General features: G+C 44.5%; 2 long non-coding RNA genes across 2 annotated transcripts in view; both read left to right on the top strand.

Moving 5' to 3' along the window:
- The window catches only part of LOC119396155 (uncharacterized), a 24570-nt gene extending 22866 nt beyond the window's left edge, over positions 1 to 1704 (top strand). Inside the window, exon 4 of the long non-coding RNA XR_005184399.2 lies at positions 1608 to 1704. This is a non-coding gene — a long non-coding RNA (uncharacterized LOC119396155). The remainder of the gene's footprint in view (positions 1 to 1607) is intronic.
- A 1664-nt stretch (positions 1705 to 3368) lies between these two features.
- LOC119396156 (uncharacterized) lies at positions 3369 to 7266 on the top strand. Its single transcript, XR_005184400.2, has 4 exons — positions 3369 to 3464; positions 4388 to 4473; positions 5518 to 5575; positions 6663 to 7266. It is a non-coding gene; the product is annotated as an uncharacterized LOC119396156 (long non-coding RNA).
- Positions 7267 to 21157: the final 13891 nt, after the last annotated feature.

Raw genomic sequence — 21157 nt, 5'->3', positions numbered from 1 at the left:
TTACTTGTATATATAATACAACTACTTGCTATTCATAAGTATTAAGCAGCACACGTAGGTACACGTACAACAATACATTAATCGTACCTACACAAGTACTAAAATACATAAGAAAGTAAATTGAAAAGTACATCAGGAAAAACTCATGAGGACACTGGATTAAAAGGAAGTATGCGCTCACATGCTATATCAAAATTTCTTACACATGGAAGCACATATGGAGATTAAGATTGCCGTTGCTTGCGAGTCGTGTAGCGTAGGAAAAAAAAAGAAACTAGGCGCTCGGTTCTGTCTTTATTGAACAACTGGCGGGCATTCACTCATTTGGTATTTGTTTTTGTGGTGTACCTCCAGCAGCCTTTTGTGCCACAGTTTGAAGCGTTTCTTCTTCTTTTTCTTCTTTTGTATTATGCACCTCTTGTGCATAATATAGCAAGTGATGCGTCAACGGTTTTTACGGCTTTTGTCATAGATTCAAGCAAATCGGCTCCTAATTTTCTTCACAGTGCTCAAGTACGTCTTAAATTTCACTTATTCCTTACTCTATTGGAACTCACTGACAGAGACCCTCGCTATTTCAATGACGTGGATAGATTATAATGAATTTTTCAGTCCGCAATTGCCTACCCTGCCACCACTTCAGATATTTGAACAAGGCTGCTTCTGAAGGGCTGTCCGATGATACCTTGAAGAACTTTACCGGCTCAAAGCGACAGGTAGTAGCAGCATAAAACGGAATAGCTACTTCAGGATAAAATGCTCACTTTGAAACTTTCGATATATCTAGTATAGTGCTGGCACTCAAGCTTAACAAAACCACGAGCGAACAGGAAATAGAACGCCCTAGACAAAAATGTTTGTTTAGGAAACACAAATTTCTCTATTTATTGGTCTTCTATATATGCATCTTCTGGCGTTTTGTTGATGGCTTGTCATTAGGTGTACATTTGTGCGATGAGAGTCAAATGTATTAATCTGAGATCACTATTTTTGCTCTGGTTCCAACATTTCCTTCGTTTGTTTTTCTTCAGCTGCAAAACACGCATGCCGAGCGCACTAACGCTTATGCTACATTTAGCATCTCGTCAAAGGGAAGAGAGAGAGGGAAATGAGAAGAAAAGGCAGGGAGGTTAACCCGGTACCAGTAGCCGGTTTGCGACGCAATCACGCTTAAACGTCCCACGCATGTTGTCTTTCCGCGTGTTTGAAATTTTCTAGCTTATTTCTTTTCGTGCATCATCTTGCGACCGTCAAATGTTGCGAAAAGCCGGTGGTGAAAGTTGACGTTATTTCTAATATCCCAAAATAAAGCCACCTGCCAATCCTCTATACGTTTAATGAAGTTCGCACACTAGTATCTCTGGCGTAAAATGTGGTGGCATCGAAGTTTTGCCTGAGGCATCGCCCTCACGAAAAGTCAGACACAGATCTCGAAAGCTACGCTTTTACAGGCCGCTCGCGCTGAAATTGAATGCGGAAGCCGAAAACACGTCACAGAGGCCGTGTTTTTGACACTCCCATATCGTTCATTTGAATTGTGTCACAACGAGCATGTGCGTAACTTGTACCCTTGGTGAAGATGAACTGTGGTTTCTTTCTATTTACAGGTTACTGAAATAAAGTTTCCAGCAAGAAAGCACCCGTTGAATGAAAGTCAGCTTGATAAATCACTATATCGTGAAATAAACAATCGTTCGAAAAGAACTGGTTGACCTGCGTGTTTAATTTTACCCCTTAGCATAATGAGATCCCTGCAAGCCAACTCCTAAAGAATATTGAAATGGAGTAATGCGGGAAAGTGTGCACAGAAAGCAGAATTGAAAATACGAAGCTGAGAACAAACCAAAAGATGGCAACCTTCACTTTCTGCGGGCAGTAAATGAAGTAAGGTGAAGGAGCGTTCGAAATGGTCAACGTAGCGAGCGACTAAAGAGGCTCAGTCACGCAGTACACTACTGACGGATTGAAACGAGCTATGAGCAATTGCTCATGCTAATCGCGTCATGTCACTGCAAATCTGGATGCGAAAAGTAATGTTGGCTCTGGTGAAAGTGTTCGAGTGACAATTACGCCTATATGACGCGAACTGTAGACGCTGCAAACGATAGTACGTGCATTACATAGCCTAGCCAAGTTGTTGGCTCCGCTTTGATAGCAGTCTAATAAACGTTCCATTTGTATTCCTATGATTCAGCAAGCTATATTCAAGCGTTGCTCGCCCCGGAGGAATAGGCTAACGAATGCTACGTATGATATTCGCATCATCGCACCGCAGCGTGCAGTTTGTCTCGATAAAACAGACGTCTGTGCTCTAACGCGAGCGCTGATACTACGTCAGACCAGACCATAAGTTACCATTTATACGTCAGTGCAGTCGGCGGGCTTGGCAACCCCAGGATCTGCACACAGCTACCCCACATACAAACAATACGTCGATTCACCTGGTAACGCTCAGCTGAAAGCCAAAAAAAAAAAAAATCAGCATAGAACTACTGGCTGCCTGCTTCGCATGAAACCGATTCCCACAAGGCGTTGGATCTGCCAAATTTTTTATGTACAAGATTTTTTCCTTGCAGATCACGCGGCACCAAACCCGTAGAAGATATGTATACATAAGGATGCTCAAATGTTCTGAATGTACGGGAAAAACTGCAGTGTTGAGAGGAATGCGTAGCGAAGTAATAAAACAATTTTTCACAAAGAATGAACAATCTATAGGGCGGTCTAACGCCATCTCTCCGTACAAAAATTTTCACTGAATAATAATGACTTCGAAAATCCCAAGAAAATACAATTTTCTTGTCCTTTGTGCTCCAAGAAAATACCGTTTTCCTTTCCTTTGACCACAAGCATCTTAAGGCTGCGCAATCGTTTATAGACGTATCATAAAGGAAAAACTGCTCGCATCGCAAATGATTGATATAACTGCATTTTCCGCGTGCTCTAACGACTCCCAACCAGCGAAGTAAGCCTTGAAAGCAGCCGATTCGTCAGCGTTCCGTGCTATCCTGGCGCAACACTGCATCCAGGTTAAGCGAAAAGACCTCCTCCTCTTTATGTGCAATCTGATAAATGTTCTCGGCTTCGCCCGTGAATGAGTCAAGGATGTTTCGTTCTGTGAGGTTGCAGCACCACACCAAGTGGGAGCAACAACAAAATTATTTTGGTCCGACCACAGACGCGCGAGCACGTACCTGTACTTTCGTACACAAGATTATCGGGTAGATCTTTCAGAAGCATGCTTTTGGCACACATTCGGGAAAATGCCTGGAGGAATGCAGAGGCGCTGTTTTGATTTCTTAAAGCGCCCCTACCGGCGGCCGAAATAAAAGCACCTTGAGCGAGTACAGACCACTCCAGAAGCGCCTGCGCAGTCTTGGATCACTACTCGGCTGTAAGCACCGGCAACACCATGATGAAGAAAGTTGCGCTCGTACTGGTCGTCGTTCTACTATGCACCGAAGGTAAGCTCCACAATGTCGAAGTCATTTACGGCTGTCTTTGTGGAAGTGGCTCTAAGGCTTTAATTATAATTTGTCATTAGGAAAAAGCGAAAAAATTAGTATTTTGCTATACAAAACACTTTTAATACGTATTACCGAAGATGACTGTAACTAAAACGCATGTTCCATCTACTGCTGAGATGAATAATACTTCAGCCAACAATCAGAACTTATGCACTGGCAGAGTTAGACGCTTAGAATACGCAGCAATACAAAAAATGACGACAACCTGTATAATTGCTGGGGTTTAGTGGCATATTGTTCCCCATCAAATTGACCAGTACGTTCTTAAAACAGTGAATATACGCCACACGCGCCCATGTGCTTCAATGTTTCCGGGAAAGCAGGAGATTTCCACATGTCCTGATTGACAACAACCTTACATAATAAAGGCAGAAGAAAAGGAAACAGCTTTGTGAAACGAACTGCAATCAGCAGACGTCTGCTAACTGTGCCTTGCCCAAGCTTATGCGTATACGTGAATTGACGGCGTCATAGCAAACCGACTTGCATATGAGAATGAGGCAACGTTCAAAAGACTTATATGTCAATCTGTTTTCTTTGCAGAAGGCGAAACTCCTTAGCGAAGAGCCAGGTTAAGCATCAAATTTTTCTTGGGCGTGCCTCGTGGTAGATTATGCGCAGGTGAAGTGATGGGAGCAGAGCTTACCATACTTGCACGCATGAATTAGAGAAGGTTCTGAAGGCTTAAATGCCATTTTTATCTTTTTAAAAAGAACACATTTTGCTTTGAAAGTTATGTTTCCGGAAGAGTAAGGCTTACATAAGGCATGTTGGAAAGTATGTTTGCGAGTTAAAGCACACAATGTTACCTTGTTGAGGCTCTGTACTACGTGTAAGTTCATTGAGAAACTTTTTCGCAGTGATGCTGACGGAAGCGCAAGTGCGTCCTCCCGGAAGGTCGGGCAACCCGGCCAATCGCCCAAAACCGAAACCCGTGAAGTGTGGTGTAAGTAGACATTCCGTTCGGCCGAAATATCGTAGCAAGAAGCGTTACTAGAATGGTTGTAGCTGCAGACAGGGAATCGTGTCTAGCTGATGTAGCGCATGTGTAGGTTGCGAAATCGTTAATTGGGTATACGGAGTTGAATATCTCTCGCTAAATATGCTGACGGACAATTATCGGACCCCGAAACGGCGATTAGAGGTGGTTGCATAGTTGGGAAGATCCTGAGGATAGTGTAGTACTGAAGTACTGAAGTACTACTGAAGTAATCACGACCACTCTTGCAAAAAAGCCGAATATTGTAGATGTTAGCCTTGAGACGGTTGACGCATTTTTCATTTCGCTAAGGACGCATTGGCGTCACAGGGTCGACACCACGCCCATGGCTTGTGCAGCAAGGATTCGCGCTGCTTCGAAGGACCGTTGATAGCGCGGCCGAGAGATTGCCTGCTCTCAGAATTCAGCATTACATGTCAATTTTTCCGAGTTAGTCCACCAATGAAAAATGTCGGATTTTTTTTTTGGCTGCCCTGCGTATGTTAAAGTACAACCCTTATTATTACTGGGTGATCGTGCAGAAAACAGAATCTGCAGCCAGCGCACTTGTGGAGGTATTTCTAAAAAGGCTACATAGAGCCGGTTCGAGGATGACGTTCTTTAGGTTTTATAAAAAAATGAAATAGTTCTGGAAACACACAGACAATTGAAGTGTGCCATGCAAGAAAGCTACCACAACGCGAACAAATGATTGAGGACATATATGCAAATATTATTGCACGCTTCAGTGTAGCAAATGCCACAGGCATGTCCTCTAGCTTACGCAATTGATGCGCCGTTCGTAATAATTCGCTGTGCATGCAATGTCTTCGTGACGCCACACTCAGCCGTGATTGTACAATCAATCAATCAATCAATCAATCAATCAATCAATCAATCAATCAATCAATCAATCAATCAATCAATCAATCAATCAATCAATCAATCAATCAATCAATCAATCAATCAATCAATCAATCAATCAATAACGAGGTACATATTTGCCCGCAGAAAAAGACCTGTGCTCCTCATCAGCGCTGCGAAAGACAACTGGTACCGGAGCCGACATGTGAGTACCACACTACGCGTAGACGCTGTGTTAGCTTGTTTTGCAGCGTTAGTATCACGTGATAAGAACATTGTTTCATGAAATATCCCCGTTGTCGCAGCAGCGCAATTGTTTTTTGAAATGCTCACAAGCTTAAGTGCTTAATTGCCTTTACTCTTTATTTTTTCTTCCATTTTAACGCTCCTCTAACGGATTGCGTTTCTATAGGTGGCCGGTTCTGTCTTCACTGAAGGAGAACTTTGCGGCTCCGACACTTTTAGAATTTATTTATGTGCTGCATACCTTTCAGCCAACAGGCCAACAGGCTGCCTTTTACTGCCTTTGTTGCTGCCTTTTTTTGTTGTTGTATGCTCCTTGTACATGACATAGCAAATGCATCAAAATTTGTACTGCATATAACATAAACTCAAGCGGATGGACTCCTTTTCATCATCGTTTGATTGTTTGTTATGGAGTGCCTATCGCTGCCAAGACTGTGCAAGTATCCGAGCGTTTTCCCTGCATCTCTCATTCGTTCTTCAATGGTGTTTCCGACATTTCATTCGTTTCTTATTCTTCAGCTGCACGTTTATGCGCAAACTATCCCAAGTGCACTAACCCCATTGCTACAGTTGGCATCTCTACTCAAGGGCAGCAGCACTTGAACGCTTTGTATTTCCATTATGTATGCTTTAACTTTTACTAGTTTCTTCCAAGAAATGCCAGGTCGTGCGACACTCGAATGCTGTGGAAAGCTGGCGGTGAAAGTAAGGAGCATTTTTAGAACCCCAAAATAAAACAATTTTTCGGTCTGCTACCTTTAGCGATGTCAGTACGCAAGCACTTGTAACGCACTAGGTGACACCCAAATTCATGCCTCGAGGACGGCTGTCTAGGATAACAGAAAGTGGGAAACACATCTCGAAAGCGAGACTTTCGAGCACGTCTAAGCTAGACGTTGGCCGGATTCGTCACTGTGGAAATCGCAAACCCTTCAATGATGCCATGTTTCTTGACAAAACCTATTCTTTCACTGTATTATATCGACAAGAACGGCGGCCGCAATTTGTGTTTCTGGTAAAGCTAAACTGTCTTGTTTCCTTTTCAGGTTACTGAAATGAAACTTCTAACAAGAAAGAACAATGCTCGATGAACGTCACCTTCATTAACGGTCAGTTTGGGAAATAAATGCTCACACATGAAGAATCGGTTAGCCTGAGAGTTTAATTTTATCTATTAACATAACAAAACATCTATTCCACGCATTTAAAAAGCACGTGCAAGCCAACTCCTAAACGAAAGCAGGATGAATAAACTTTATTCAGTAAAGTGAGCCGACGGTACAGTCGTTAAGGTGGGCAGCGTTAGTCCAGGATGCCGCGGGCCTGAGCTGAGAGCTTGGCCCTGCTCATCAGACGTCTCTGGTCTTCTAGGCTTGACCTTGTCAGCCGGGCCTCCCAATGCTCGACGTTTGATCCAGCGATAGGTAATATTGATGGGTTGCGTCCACACTCCCATACCATATGGTAGAGTGTATTCGTTGCAGAGCAAAACTTGTGGTCGTTTCGCTAGCTTGCGGGTTACATAGCGAGCAAAAGGGTACCGTGACGGGAGGAACCGGACTGAAGTTTCCGGAAAGGCACTGTCTCTGCTGTCGTAAGAATTTCGAAAGATAAATCTCGAAGGAGAACGCACAGGCCTCAGTTTCATAATTTATTTATTGGTGAAAACGGGAGAGCTTTGCGATACATAATTGCAAACACGAAGGTGGAGATAAGTAGAGGGATGTTCACAATTGTTCTCGGAAAAAAATTAAGGTAAGGTAAAAAAAAAAACCTTTCGGACTCAACTTGGCGAGCGACGTGCTATAGCGACTGAGTCGTGTAGAAATTAAATATGCAAGCATACCTTGCGAAAACATAAGAAAGGAAAAGTTAGATTCTTCTGAGTTGTCGTGCTTGCGAAGAGTATTGAGAATCCCATGGTGTGGCAAATGAGCGAATGCCTAAGTCGTAATGGAGATGAATCCCACTGTCATTTCGAGGTGAACGTGCTGAAGCTGAAGCTTTCATATTTTGGTCATGTCGTGCGAGTTAATATTTAGTTACGGAGTAAAAACAAATACTGTGTCACATGAAGTTTAAAGTAAAAGAAAACGAGGCCGCGCATGCTCAAGGGTCGGACACTATTCTTTATGCCACAGAGAAAAAAATCTGTGAGCATCGATAACTTATGGTAATAAATAGGTCTTACTGGTGTTCCTCTACATTCATGTAAAACCCCTTCAGTGGGGACTTTGGGGTATTGTAAATAAATAAAATAATGGTACCACCAGACGTCATCAGTGACGCGCTGACACTTCACGATGACGACGATTGCGACAAGAACAACAACAACAACAAAAACAACAACTACCACCACAACAACAACAACAACGAAGACGACGACGACGGAAGCAGCAACAGCAGCAAACGGATCTATGTAGCAATAGCGTAGAGTGAATATCTCTACGCAAAAATGACAGTAGGGATTGTCAAGTGAAGCTGAATCTCTAGGAGGACTCGATTTTATACCAGAACATGGTTTTATACTAGATTTATACCAAGCTGTCTAGGCGAGTCGAGGAAGGAGGCAAGAGATGATTGTCGTTCTCGCTTTAACTGGTATATGTACTGCACTGGTAGCCTTATTAACACAAAGAGCAAATAATATATCGAAAAATTATGAGCTCTTCCTGTGAACACACTCCGCTATATTTTGTACAGAAGCGGATTTTGTTATTTATTTATTTAATTAGTACCCACAGCGCCCATACAGGCATTATAGTGGGGGGGGGGGGTACAGAAAAAGAAAATGAAAATTGCAGGTTCACATAAGTTTGTGTAAAAAAAAAAGAAAAAGAGAAAAGAAGTACATTTCCAAAACACAAAACATACACAGCTGCACCGAGCACAGCTGCGTCGGAAAAGTCATATGTATTAGAGAAAAAAAAAAAATGCAGAAACCACAAAAGTTGATGAAAATCCCATGATAATCAAAACAAAGTGCAGCATTCGTCTAGCACAAGGGCAAATTAACACCAAAACAAAACAACATAGCTTACAACCAAGATACCGTACAGATCATGGCGACTGCCAAGCGCACACACGTAGTCTAGAGGGCTTAGCGGTCGAAAGATTCAATCATTTTTATTGCAGAAAAGAACGCATCCGTTGAAGAAATTTCTACAATTGTGGGAGGAAGTCGATTCCACTGACTGATAGTTCTCGGAAAAAAAGAGTTGCTGAAGGACGATGTATTACATTTATATTCTCTTATCTTGTGTTCATGATCTTTGCGGGCTGAAATATAGTGAGGCCGGCTTATGTATACGTCACGGGGAATTCGAGTATGAGAATAAAATATGCTGTGCAATAGCTTCAGTCGAAACGATGCCCTTCGGTGCTGCAGAGACTTCCATTTTAACTTCAGCTTAGCTTCCGTCGCAGCTGAATTGTCTGTCGTACATAGGTGCATTAAGCACATATCTCGCCGCCATAGACTGAACTTTTTCTAATCTTTCTTTATTTGATGATGTTGCAGGGTCCCACACACAACATGCGTACTCCAGTACTGATCTCACGTATGCTTTGTATAGTACCTCCCGGGTTTGCTGTGGAAAAGCACGTGTGTTTCTTTTTAAGAATCCTAAGCTCCGACAAGCTTTATTTACAGTGTAATCCACATGCCGATTCCATGATAGAGAGGGGCAAAAGAAAACACCTAGGTATTTGTATTCGCGCACCATTTTTACCGGAGAGCTGTTTATTGTGTATTCAAATTCACCTGGTTTTTTTTTCTGGAAAACCTCATGCATACAGTTTTCTTAAGGTTCAGTTTCATTTCCCATCGCTGGCACCACGCGTATATTGCACATAGGTCGTTTTGGATTACGGAGCAGTCAGTTTCAGAGGTAATCTGACGGTATAAAATGCAGTCGTCTGCAAATAGCCTAATATGGGATTGTACGTTTTCGTTAATGTCATTTATATATAATAAAAAAGTAATGGTCCCAGAACTGATCCCTGAGGTACCCCTGACGTAACACTAGTTATTTCAGACTGTTCGCCGTTTACAACTACATATTGTCGCCTCTCATGTAGATATTCAGCAATCCATGCAATAACTTGGTGATTAATATTAAAGCTGGTTAGTTTTTGCAGCAATAAGTAGTGTGATACAGTGTCGAACGCTTTTTGAAAGTCGAGGAAAATGCAGTCGACCGAAAATTTGTCGTCCAGTGCTGCTGCTAAAACATGGGTGAACTCTACCAGTTGTGTGACGCATGATAGCCCCTGCCTAAATCCATGCTGGTTAGAGTTGAATAAGGAATTACTATCTATGTGCTTTACAATCGCAGTATATAAAATATGTTCAAGAATTTTACTGCACACAGAAGTGAGTGAGATAGGGCGGTAATTATTCACAGCATTGCGCGGGCCAGATTTATGTATAGGAGCAACAGACGCCATTTTCCAATCAGTTGGAAGAGAAGCTCTGTTTTAACGATTTTTCAAAAATAACTTTCAAGTACATAGACACTGCATGGGAAGAAGACTTCAACATAAAATTAGGCAAGCAATCAGGACCCACTGCTTTTGCACAATCTAGATCTCTAAGTAGTAATTCAATGCCACGAGCTTCAAGTACTACATCAGGCATGGATGTGGATTCGTGTACCAACAATTTCAAGTCTTTTTGGGGGTCAGTAGCGGCTGAGAACACTGACGTAAAATATAAATTGAACAACTTAGCCTTTTCTGTCGCATCGCTCACGGTAATATCACCGCTGGTCAAAGCGGGAATTGAAATGTTGTCTTTCTTGTTTCGTTTGATATACCTCCAAAGTTCTTTCGGGTTTTGCGTTATTTTACGTTCAATTGTTTTAAAGTAGGCTACTTTCATTTCGACTGTAGCATTATTTACTTCACGCGTTGCCAGCTTCAGTTTGCAAGAGTTCTCTTCCGAGGGATTTCTTTTAAATGAACGGTAAATTCTCTGCCTACGCTTGACCAAAACGTCGAGTTCTCTACAAAACCATGGTTTACTTTTATTACGCCTTCTGGTCAGCACCCATGTCGGAACAAATCGGTTTCTCAGCTCTAGAATCTTGTCTTTAAACAAATTCCACAGCTCTTCTACTGAATACTCATCGGCAAGTGTTTCGAAAACAATGAAATATGCCTCCAATGCAGTGTTGATTCCTTGGACATTAGCCTTCGCGTAATTGTACATGCACCGACTCCTTTCACTGTAAGCACTCGTATGTTTCATATTTATCTCACTTAGCACAACCTCGTGGTCACTTATCCCTGGTAATACTTCAGTGTTTTCTACCATTTCTGGCATATTTGTGAAAAATAGATCAAGGATATGACCTCCTCGAGTTGGTTTCAACACTGTCTGTTTTAAAGACAAGAGGTTCATGAAATCAGCCATTTCAGATTTAAAACTAAGAGAACTTCCAGAAGCTATTGGTTGCTCATTCCAGTCGAGATCAGGCAGGTTAAAATCCCCACCTACAACGACGTAATCAGAGGCGATTTTTGTAGCTGTAGCAGTGAATTCACTAAATTCCTTAGTTGAACCAGTTGGCGGTCGATAAAAAGAGCAGACTGATAGTGATTTGCCATTCGAGAGCTTAAGTTGACACCAAACAGCTTCACTCATATCGTCTGTAGTGCTTATGCCTATAGACGGAATGCGCTGATCTACCAAGATAAATACACCACCTCCATGATAGTTCCTGTCTTTCCTGTAACAAGTAAAGTTATCTGGAAATACCTCGCTGTTTGCCACGTCTTCATTCAGCCATGATTCAGTACCGATAACTACACTTGGTTTGATCATGCGCACTAAGTCATCGAATATGTCAACTTTATTTTTAATGCTCCTACAGTTTACTAACAAAAAAGACAGTGAAGAGCATAAGAACTTAGTCGGTCACTTGCACTGCACAACCTTGCCTGAGGTATCATCGTAAGTGTACCTGATGCCGTCTATGTGAAGGGTATCGTGTTTTAGTTGTACTCGTGCGTCCCTGCTTCTATTTTCTTTAGCAAACTGCCACAAAATTCGCCTTTTCTTTCGCACTGGCTCAGAAAAGTCTTCCGACATACCGATACCTGTATCTTTCAAATTCTTGGCCTTTCCTAAAATCAGGTGCTTTTCTTTCAGTGACCCGAACCTTGCGATCACGGGCCGCGTTTTTCCCTCTCGAAATTTCCCGAGCCGATGAGCTTTTTCTATCGTTTCGGGGTTAACTTGTAATTTTGTCGAGCATACTTCTTTCACAAGCGATTCAGATTGTGACCAAGATTCGCGGACACTTGTATCAGGTATGCCGTAGAATACCAAGTTATGCTGTCTACTACGATTTTCAAGATCATCAATCTTATTTTGAAGCAACTGTATCACCCCGTGCTGGGTATTACAGCGCGCAGTACACTCAGTGATAGCGGCTTCTAATTTTGACAGCACTGACATTTTTCCTTCCATTGACGACACTCGTTCACTCAAGTCATTTATAGCAGCCTTATGTTCCGCTTGGTTCGCTTCAATGGTATTAAGCTTTCGAACAATCGCGTTTTGCCCATCCAAAATTTTCTGTAGCGTCGCATCAATGACAGGGCCAGGATTCGTTTCGATATCCCCACAGAGAATTAATAACAAAAAATAAAAGCAAAAACGACGCAGCAACAAAATCCGACGCTTTGAGCGGTTTCTAGCATCGGAATGCACGCGCACACAGTTATACAACATATGGGGTGGAACCGGCTGGATAACAAGAGCGAATTGTCTACAAAGGGAACATTCACTAACCTGCACAAGAAGCAGAACATGCGTGAACGACACTGCCATTGCACTGCCGGTTCCACGCCCCAGAGATGCACTGCAGTCGATCGTCTTTTGTAGGGCGGTGATAGCGGTGAAGCCAAGGTTCGTAGACTGTTGCTGGACACATGTCGGATTCAGCTGCAGTGGGCGTCAACGGTTCCCCATTGAGCACTTCGCAGATTTTCTCGCTGTTGCCTGTGAATCCTGTTGCTGGACACATGTCGGATTCGGCTGCAGTGGGCGTCAACGGTTCCCAATTGAGCGCTTCGCAGATTTTCTCGCTGTTGCCTGTGAATCCTTCGGCGACGTCGACGATAATGCCGTGGTTGACAGCGTGGTCCGTTGAAAGCACCCTGGAACTATATGCAACCTGCACAAGAAGCAGAACATGCGTGAACGACACTGCCATTGCACTGCCGGTTCCACGCCCCGTTCCGCGAATTTCTTCATGTTGAAAGCCTTAAGTGCCTCGTTGTGCGGTGACCTTTAGCGAAACAGGATAGGCGAATGAAGTGCTACAAAAGTACAAAAACACGTGTGACCCTCCGCGTATATATTCTACCACTGAAAACTTGCCACCCCCGCCTATCCTCCGCAGACCGACGGAGCGAGCCGGCGGTTCAACAGGACGTTTATCACCAGAGTACAGCGTCATAGTTGTTGACCTACAGAGTCAGAGTCAGAGGTGGCCTGGTGTAAAGTGGTTCGACAAGCGTGTTCAACGACTAACCCTTTAACAATTTGACCTTAGAAGAATATTCCACACGACAGTGCGCTCCAACCTATCCTCGCGATAACAAAAGCTCTGGTTCGAAAGCTGTTACCATGCCTTGCACGCCTCAAAGAAATGCCAAAAAAAAAATAAAACTTTGTCTATAGCCATCATGTATGCTATTTTATAATTTAAGAATCAGCACAAATAAGAATGGCATAAACAGAGGAGCCAGAGAAGGGGCTAGTCAGTTGTGCATAGTAGACAATTGCGTCGCACTGTTCGAATACCAAGGACGCACAAAAAAAAAATGAAAAAGAAAGAAAGAAATAAAAAAACACACGTACTACACAACACGAACGCAAACTAACAACTGTTTATTTTTGCTGGAAAATGACAAATATATAGTCTTGCTGCTTAGCTTACGGCTCAGTAAGAGCTGCAAGAAGGACGTAGGACCAATAGAGAAGTCTTGGGAGAGACCTATAGTTTTGCCCTATATCCACGGTGTTTCGCATGGACTGAAAAAGATTACAAGTAGGTGCGGCATCCCCATGACCTTTACGGTGTCTAACAGACTGATTTCGCTTTGTCACCAAGTAAAACCGCTACAAGCAGATGAAAGATCATTTGAGTTCTGTCAGTCATGTAAATAAGTTTGTATCTTGTGAAAAAGAAATAGGATATTGTGTTTTTTTATGCCGAAAACGGTACACAGGACATACTGGAGGGTGCATTAACACGCGTTTACGCGAGCATATTTATAACAATAAACACCTTTGTCACCCTGGTAACTTAGTCCCCCATTGCTACAGATGTCATTGTCAGCCGGAACTCGAAAGCCCCACAGTTGTATCGCGATCTCGAGATACAAGAGAAAACGGGAGGTTATCGAGGTCTTCACGATGTGCAACATCGGCGATGATTTGCGTGTTAGTGCGCCATCGATATATCTGACTGGTGTTGAAGTGTAATTTTTACAAAGGAACCTAGATGGAAGGCACGGCCAGACTTGGTGGCGTGACGCGGATGGCTCTTGTCGTGTTGTGTGCATTGCGTATGCTACCGTTTCTTTCTTTCTTTCACCTTGTATGTATTTGCCATTTTTTCACGAAAAATAAATAATTGTTAGTTCGCACTCGTCTCGTATACACTCTAAGAAAAAAAAATCCGGCAGATCCCACGCACTGTGGGAATCGATGTAATGCGAAGCAGCCAGCAAAGAGCTGCATATATCGCCTTGTTTGTCTTTGAACCAAGTGAAAACATTCATGCCATGGCATCTAGTCCACCATATATCGCATGTTTGCCATGCACGCATGCATGCACAATCTAGTATACACCACGCCAATGGAACGCGTATTCTGGTATATACAATGCATGACCTGTTGTTTATGTTCATCACGCACTCGTGTCATGCCATACCAATTTTGGTATATATATCCAGTGAACAAAACGGCCGGAAGCACACCATGACAGTGGCATGTAAAACATACCGTACATGACATGCATAACATGATTCGCATGTTAAGGCCTCTCATTTATGTTCATCATACAGTTACATCGCGCAATGCCAATTTTGCTGTATATCAAAACGAGCGAAATGGCCGCGAGTGCACCATGAGTATGGCATGTAAATCATGGCATGCATGACATGCATATCATGGTTTTTCATGTTACCACCTGTTATTCATGTTCTTCATACAGTCCCATTGCGCAATACCAATTTTGGTGCATATCAGTCTAGCGAAACGGCCACGAGTGCGCCATGAGCATGGCATGTAAATCATGTCGTACATGTCATGCATGTCATGATTTCATGTTGCCACCTTCCATTTACGTTCGTCACACAGTCGCATCGCGCAATACCAATTTTGGTGTATATCAAGCTAGCGAAACCGCCGCGAATGCACCATGAGCGCGGCATGTAAACATGACATATATGATATCATATCACGGTTTTCATGTTACCACCTGTTATTCATGTTCGTCATACAGTCGCGTCGCGCAATACCAAATTTGGTATATATCAAGCTATGAAAACGGCCGCGAATGTATCATGAGTGTGGCTTGTAAATCATGTCGTACATGACCTGCATGTCATGATTTCCATGTTACCACCTCTCATTTACGTTCGTCATGCAGTCGTGTCGCGCAATACCAATTTTGGTGTATATCAAGCAAGCGAAACGGCCACGAGTGCGTCATGAGCATGGCGTATGAATCATGGCGTGCATGTCATGCATGTCATGATTTTCATGTTACCACGTCTCATTCACGTTCGTCATACATTCGCTTCGCGCAATACCAATTTTGGTGTGCATCAAGCTAGCGAAGCGGCCGCGAAGGCATCATGAGCGCGGCATGTAAATCATGACATATATGACATGCATGTCATGGTTTTCATCTGACCAACTGTTATTCATGCTCCTCATACAGTCACATCGCGCAATACCAATTTTGGTGTATATCAATCTACTGAAACGGCCACTAGCGCCCCATGAGCGTGGCATGTAAATCAGGTCGTACATGACTTGCATGTCATGATTTTCAAGTTACCACCTCTCACTTACGTTCGTCATACGGTCGTGTCGCGCAATACGAATTTTGGTGTGTATCACGCAAGCGAAACGGCCGCGAATGCGCCATGAGCGTGGCATGCAAATCATGACATAAATGTCATGGATGTCATGGTTTTCATGCTAATACCTGTTATTCATGTTCTTCATAAAGTCACATCGCACAATACCAATTTTGGTGTATATCAATCTAGCGAAACGACCGCGAGTGCGCCATGAGCGTGGCATGTAAATCATGTCGTACATGACATGCATGTCATGATTTTCATGTTACCACGTGTCAGTTATGTTCGTCATACAGAAATGTCTCGTTATACCAGTTTTCGTATATATCCGTTCATTTAAACGGCCGCGAGCGCCCCGAGACCATGTCATGTAAATCACGCTGCACATGACATGCGCGTCATGATTTGCATGTTAGGACCTGTCATTATGTTTGCCATGAACTCTTGTCACGCCGTACCAATTTTGGTATATATGAAATTAACGGAACGGCCGCAAGAGCCCAAAGGCCGTGGAATGTAAATCATGCTGTTCATGACATGCGTGTCATGATTTTCATGATATGACCTGTCATTTATGTTCGTAATAAGGCCATGTTATGCCACACCAATTTTGGTATACATCCGATTACCGAAACGGCCAGGAGAGCACAAAGTCGTAGGCGGCTAGATAGATAGATAGATAGATAGATAGATAGATAGATAGATAGATAGATAGATAGATAGATAGATAGATAGATAGATAGATAGATAGATAGATAGATACGCTAAAAGTCGCAGAAGTTCGCTAAGAAATGCTTCGCATTTAAAAGGTGTCATTTGACTCTCTTTTTATGCATGTAAGAGTCACATGTCCTTTAGAGAGGCAAGTGGACGCTCTTTAGGAGAGTCGTGCATTGACTCTCTTTTGCAAAGTCGTGCGTTCCACGACTCTCCTAAAAGGTTGAACGTGCCTCTCTAAAGGGAGTGCTACACATATGACTCTCACATGTATAGAAAGAGAGTCCCAATTCTTAGAGTGTACTACGTGTGTATTCCTGCGCGTCTTCCTTGATCTTCGACCAGCGTGTCGCAGGTGTCATCTTGGGACGAACCGAACGTGCCTTAGGCCCAAAGTGATGTAGTGTATGCAAACAAGACCTTTTCTTATAGATAACACCGAGCCGAAGGCGTTGCTATTACATACAGGGCGTTTAAAGAAATGCCCGAAAATCGTCAAAACGAAGAAAATGCGATATTTGCTCGTTTTTTTCACAATTACTTTTTTTGCGGCGACCGATATATTAGGTGACTCGGGACATTAATTGCCGCGTTTATTAAATAAATTAGCATATTTGGGTTTTTAATTAGAGGAGACGAGTGGTCGCATTAAATCGAAGAACTCGAGAACTTCCTGTGAAAAGCCTGTTGACTCTTAGAAATTTCCGAAAAGCGGCCCATGGTATTTTAGGGGCCAAGCTCCTTATGCCGTGGGTCTGACCATCCTCCGTTTGTTTGTAGCGTTGTAGTAGCCACCTCTAGCTCGTGAGAAGCGCGCGTTATGGTATGCAGTAGAAGAAGAAGACGACGTTGACGAGTGACATTCTCGTGCGTGTTCGCATGTGTGGCGTTCTTTCTTCTTTACTACGTCTCGTGTTTTCAACGACACCCGCAGACAACATTTCAGAAGTAACGCGCCATGAGGCTCCCTCTTGGCACGCTTTCTCTTTAGCTCCGAGTCGCCAGATGGAAGACAAGGCTGCGGAACGGAGGGCACGGAAGGCGGCGGCAGCGCGCGCTCGCAGACAGAATCCTGAGCTGAGAGCCCGCGAGGCCGAAGCTGCACGTTGACGCCGCGAAGCAGATTCCGCCGTTCGTGCCCGCGAAGCCGAAGCTGCTCGACAAGCTGCATGGCTGCGGCGAGAAGACCCCGCCGTTCGAGCCCGCAAGGCCGAAGCTGCAGGGCTGCGGCGAGAAGACCCCGCCGTTCGAGCCCGCGAGGCCGAAGCTGCTCGACAAGCTGCACGGCTGCGGCGCGAAGACCCCGCCGTTCGAGCCCGCGAGGCCGAAGCTGCACGGCTGCGGCGCGAATCGGATCTTCAAAATGTGAAGGACCGTGAAGCGGCGAAAAAGCACGCGTACCGGCAGGCAGAGCCCGAGGCTGTGCGAGCACGTGAAGTGGCTGCAAAACGCATCAGGCGGGCTCTGCCCGAAGGCGCCGACGCGCGCTTCCAGCGGGACTTCCTTGATAACAGTTTTGGCCATAGTTGCGGTGTGTGCAGCAGATTGTGGTTTTAAAACAATCTAATCACAGTATCTTCCATCAAGAAGGACCACGCTCGCGCCAATGCCATCGCCGTGCTGCAGCGCGAGTTCGCTTCGACCCACTCATCATCCTTCACCACGTGGATATGCTGTGATTTTTTTTTGGCGGAGCGATTAATTTCGACCAAATTCATCTGCGAAACCGTTGAGGTCCGTGTACTTAGACTTAAATGCGCGTCAAAGAACCCCAGGTGGCCAAATTTCCGGAGCCCTCCAATATGGCGTATCTCGTAATCATATCGTGTTCTTGGGACATAAAACTCCAACAATTATTACTATTATTTTGGACGGCACTACATGTTTCCGAAAACTATTGCAGTGGTGTTCATTCTTCTGCATTCGCTTAACTACGTGCTCATGGCGTGCCATCATATAAAGCGCAGTCCGTACTACAGCCACGAAGCGAAGTAGATTGATGGTTTCTGTAACGACGCTCTATCGTTCTGAGCGCTGTTGGGCTCTTCGGTGTTTTGGTTTCGGTTTGGCAGGTGAAACTGGTTGGATTTCATCACTTCGTAAAAATGATCAACGGCAGCTTTTAGATGCGAAGCATCTCTTGCTCGGAAGTATGTCTCGCGGCGTTGGCCTTGATGTCCGCACTCACACTACGCATGCGCAACTCCCCTCCTTCCCTCTCTCCAACAGCTGCGCATTACTCTCTCCACTTCTCTACCAGCACTTGTTTGCGCTTCTCCTGCGTTCTCGCTTCTGCTCTCGCGGCGCATGCGCTACTCTCCTCCTCTAGTCTCCTCTCCTTCAAGTGGTAGAGCGCTGAGCGCCTTCAGTCCAGCGCTTGCTTCGGTTGACTCCTCTGGAATGCGGGCTGGACATGCCGAAATTCTCCCCTGCGCAACGCCGCGATGAGCGCCAGCGCATGCGCTTCCCCTACCCCTCTCTCTCCTCTTTTACGCTGCCCCCCTCTGGCGCGCCTGTCGACCGCGTTCCCCGCTCGCCCTGTGAGAATTAACGGCCAGGCTAGAGGGAAGACACGACGCGCGTAGTGTTCCTCTTCGCGTTCCACGACGCGAGGTCGGTAGCATGCCCAACGAACGCCAACAGAACGCGATCGTGCAAGTGTTCCGCCTTCGCATCGCCTTATGGTCCCCTTTAGTAGGAGATCGTGTAAGTTTTTGTGGAAATCTCGAAGTGGCAATGGGTTCTTCGCAGAAAGGACTTCAACACTCTTATTTGATCCGACTGCCTGTCTTCCCTAATGAGATAATTATTTTTAAAATATCTAATTATTATCGTAATTAATGTCTCTAGTCACGTTAAGATATCTGTTGCGACAGAAAATATAATGCCGAAACCAGGGAGCGAATATAGTACTTATCTTGTTTGACAGTTTTATCGCGACAGCGTTAAAGAGCTCGTTTAGCAGAAATTCCGGTGTCGTCGTCGGTGTCGGCGTCGTTGGTTGTGAGCGAAAAGTCATCATCTTGTCTGTGACTGAAAATTCGAGAAAGATGCAAATAAAATAATAAAATCTTTCGGGTCCAAGTGAGAATCGAACCCAGAGCGTGCAGATGCTTATCACAGAGCTGCGCTATTTCTTGAAACTGCTTGGGAAAAATGATGGCTGATCCCTCCGTCATAGGAATCGGTATAACACGAAAGTGAAACGTGTCGTCACAGAAGTAGGTTACTGTTGATAGTGCATTGGTTTATGAGAGCTCGCACAATGTCTACTGTTGTTTGGCAGATATAGTACCGCTTGATGTGGACGCATCTGACTCACGCTGACGCCTCGTGGCACATCTGCGTACCGACGACTAACGCCCATGATCATGATTTACCCCTTGCAGGAGCTGACATTCTTAACATATACGTGGACACCGCATATGGGGGGTGAATCCCGCGCAAAGATGGCATCGACAAGCACATAATAAACACTGATACTCAATATGCACTCCTTCAAAGCGCCATGAAATGTGAAGAGAAACGCTACGCGCGTCGTGTCTTCCCGCTAGCCTGGCCTTTACTTCTCGCAGGGCGAGCGGGGAACGCGGTGCGACAGCCAGGCGAGCATCGGAGAGCTATTTTTCGATATGGATGGATGCTATGAGCTAGGCTTGAGCTAAAGCTGCCACCTCACGGTGTGTTAAAGCATTGACGAAATGAAACTTGCATTGGAAACGCGCCGAATGGGACGGTCGTAGCGACGGCGCGTGTTTTTTTCGAGCCTGGTGGCACAGATGTAACCGCCCCGTTTTAAAGGGACGCTCATAGCTTCCATCCATCAATCCAAGAGCACTGTGAGAGGAAAGTGTGAAAGATAAAAGGCACGTTCATGTAGCCTCCATAACGTGTTTGGCGGTAGCTCAGTGGGATACACTTTAGGCTAAACGCCCGCCAGCCATCGTCCCGGCGGAGAGCTCATGGGTTCGACTCCCGTCAACGGAACTGTTTCTTATAGTTTTTTTCCTTTGCCATCTGATGGCTTTCATTTTGCGGACGTACTTCCGTGACGTAAATACGTCATGAAAGTCTTGATGGACCCCGGCATAAAACACTTTCGTGTTAAAAAAACGCTGTATGATTGTCATGTAGTGGAAGAAGCCTCTTTAACGCATGTAATATTGCGCGGCAGAAGCGTAGAATCGCGCCAGGCGTCAGAACACGTGAAAACATGTGAAACGAGTGGGTGTTTTAAGGGCCAAGCCATAAAAAAAAAGCGTTCCGACATATTTAATCATCATCATCAGCAAAAGCGTCAACAAAGTGGACAGCTGCGTAGGTTCGCGTGTTGCCTTAGCGACGCGTAGTGGGCCCTTCGCTGATTCGCAGAAGGAATAACTATGGCATAGTGGGCACTTGACAACTGTACTTGCAGTAGGCATTCTAGGATACCTTGAAAAGGCCAATGTTACGCGCACAGTCGTTAGTTTCTTTACGGCACGGTTGAAGCACGCACCCAGAGCCGAAGCTAGGCTAGCAATTCAGAAGCCGATGCGCATGAGGCCCGATTACGCTATCGCGTTGTACTCTTGAAGGCGAAGCTCAAGCGTCCTGCAAGTGTTTCGGACGTATTTTGCGAAATACCCTGCATACACGCACCGATGTGTACAAATACAAGTAAGTAGAAGAAGGCTTGCCTTTTAGCGCGAAGCCTACAAAAAAAAAAAAAGAA

The sequence above is a fragment of the Rhipicephalus sanguineus genome, chromosome 6, assembly GCF_013339695.2.
Source record: "Rhipicephalus sanguineus isolate Rsan-2018 chromosome 6, BIME_Rsan_1.4, whole genome shotgun sequence".
In the NCBI taxonomy this organism is placed as follows: Eukaryota; Metazoa; Arthropoda; class Arachnida; order Ixodida; family Ixodidae; genus Rhipicephalus; species Rhipicephalus sanguineus.
Note: the sequence above shows the minus strand (reverse complement) of the source record. Positions and strands in the feature narration are given on the sequence as shown.